The sequence below is a fragment of the Berghia stephanieae genome, chromosome 9 (assembly GCF_034508935.2).
Source record: "Berghia stephanieae isolate SIO BIC M18660-M18661 chromosome 9, UCSD_Bste_1.3, whole genome shotgun sequence".
Taxonomy (NCBI): Eukaryota; Metazoa; Mollusca; class Gastropoda; order Nudibranchia; family Aeolidiidae; genus Berghia; species Berghia stephanieae.
Genome location: NC_088368.1, coordinates 24,190,104 through 24,192,891, shown reverse-complemented (window position 1 = coordinate 24,192,891; position 2,788 = coordinate 24,190,104). Strand labels below are relative to the sequence as shown.

General features: G+C 35.2%; 1 protein-coding gene across 1 annotated transcript in view; it reads right to left on the bottom strand.

Annotated features, from left to right (window-relative positions):
• The window catches only part of LOC144979907 (granzyme B-like), a 16,366-nt gene extending 14,056 nt beyond the window's left edge, over window positions 1-2,310 (bottom strand). The window contains exon 1 of the mRNA XM_078927172.1: window positions 1,909-2,310. The gene's annotated coding sequence lies outside the window, so the exon portion shown is untranslated. The remainder of the gene's footprint in view (window positions 1-1,908) is intronic.
• Window positions 2,311-2,788: the final 478 nt, after the last annotated feature.

The window sequence follows — 2,788 nt, the reverse complement described above, 5'->3', positions numbered from 1 at the left end:
CTCATGTGGTGTACAAACATATATCTTTAACCGTGACATGCAAAGCGCACACACAACCACACACACACACACACACACACACACATACACACGCGTATAGAAGATAACCATAATAATATAATAATGCATAATATATACATACAAGATTGAAAGCCATGTCAACAGCAGAGCAAACAAGTATTATTCGTCATATATAAATCTCCCATCATATAATTCCCTGTCTACTAACACCTTGAAATAATCCATAGATTTTGCATTCTTTGTTTCAAATTTCAAACTGTTCCATTTCTGAACAATACGAATACCGAACCAGTTTTGTCTTATGTTTGTTTTGCATCTAGAGACAAAAATCTTAAACTTGTCCCCTCTAGTAAAAGTAATATTAGAATATGAAAAAAAATCAGAAAAGTCTATCCTATCCAGACCATGTACCAATCTATAAACCTGAAAAAAATCCCCACGAATTCTTCTATATTTCAAACTGGGTAAGTCAAGAAATTCTAACCTTTCCTTATAAGATAAATACTGTATTGTATAAATTTTTTTGGTAGCTCTCCTCTGTACACTTTCAATACTAATAGATTGTCTTTTATATAATGGGCTCCAGATGCAATTTAAATGTAAATAGGTTGTTTTTTGTCACCAGACTTCTGGTCACATATCTGGCGTAGGAACTCTGGACAATCCCATATTAAAAAATTTGGCCAGAATACTCGGCCTTCTAATATCAATCGATTTAAATGACCCTCATCTTGGCAAAAACTCTTAACCTCAAATATATATATACACACGTGTGTGTGTGCGTGTTTGTGTCTATGTGTATACATAAAAAGTGGTTTATGATATTTATAGGTCTATAACCAATATTTATATGGATAATGGCTAAGTCAGTAATTATTCTAATGACAGACCAAGTGCACAAACCCCAGTTTTACATTTAATGGCTTATCCACAGCAATTGCATATTACACATGTAGATATTGTAATACATGGGCGTCATTTATAATGTATTTTTGAGACATAAATGTTCAAAAAGTAAATTGTATAAGGCAATCGGCCTTATAGAGACATTATAGAGAAAATGAAGTTAATGAATAATACTCGTGCCAATATGGCGATATACAACATACATTAAAAAAAATATATAAATAAATAATATATATATATATATATATATATATATATATATATATATATATATATATATATATATATATATATATATATATATAAATTATTTGGGAAAATATTTGGTAAGTTCTTCACCTCAACGCATAGAATCAAAAGTGTTATGTATAACCTTTAACGTTTATAGGTAGTATGCGTTGGCTTAGAAGCTCACAACATTGCCATCCGGACGTATAACGGACCAACACAAGACTATATATAACCATGACGTTTTATAGTCTGGTTAATACAGTTAAGTGAGTTTTACTCATAAACACGGATGGCAAAAACAATAACAAAGACCTAAGTGACGTCATCTTCGGTCTATCTACATGGCAATATACAACATACATTTTAAAAATATAGATAACGGGAGCGATCTATATTCATGTTTTCGTCCAACCAAGTCATCGATCACATGATCTCTTGCTGCCCAAGGATTGGATATTTCCAAAGAGCGTGTAGGCAACGATTGTTATGTTACCAAGAGCTCTCACTTCCCGCTTTTGGTGAAGCCAGGCATCTTCCGTCTTCTACTCGTATTTTCTTCATTGTATCAGTAAGCCTAGCGCGCATGATACACGCGGAGCACACCCACCTTGCTGTCTCGCCTGGCACGCGACAATAGCATTGCGGTTAAGAGAAGTGAGAGCTCTTGGTAACTACGTTACCCTACACACTCTTTGATATTTCTTAGTAAATGTAAACACGCTGCTTTGTTTATGAAAGTTGTAAACATACCCATGAGTCAAGCTGAACAAAATGACCAATCGTGATGTTAGATATTTCAAAAACTGTGAACACTTTTCACTATGGAGGAGGTCAATTTGAACACATTTTGCAATGTGACCAATGATCTCGAGCACATGGAAACGGTAATATTATAGATCATCCCCATTACGTGGGGGCATAATACTCTTCACCAGTCGTAACGTCACTTCCTTCCTAATGACGCATGGTAACTTAGTAACACTGGCTCTAAACTATCTGAACAATGCCGGACGCCGTATGAAATATTTCCCCGGCGAGCATAAAAGCGTATCCAGAGGGGAAAAAAACACATAAATTTGATCATGTTTTGACTTTTACACATTCTGATCACAGGGCATATGAAAAGTTCTAGCCAGCATGAAGAATAAAAAAGTAATGATTTTCTTTGTTTAGAACCAAGATGACTGCCGTTGCCGGGCGCCGCGACATCAGACTACTGAATCCGATTGGTAAGTTCTTTACATAAACGCATAGCATCAAACGTATTATCATATGTGTTATAACCTTTAACGTTTATAGTCTGATTGATAGAATTGAATGAGGTCGAGACACAATGATAATAATTGACAAAAAAAAAAAAGATTTGAGACCTGTCAACTGCGTTTATTCTGTAAGGTCATTGCAATCCAGTTTTATCTTGCTATTTCTGGGAACCGCTCGCTGCGGACGTTTAAGACGTAAACACTAGGTATAGATAGTATGCGCTTGGCTAAGAAGCTCGTAACATTGCCAGCCTGAAGTATAACGGACCAACACACAAAACTGTGTGTATCCATGAACGTATATAGTCGGGTTAATACAGTTCAGTGAGCATTATTCATAAACGCGGATGGCAAAAAAAAAACAATAA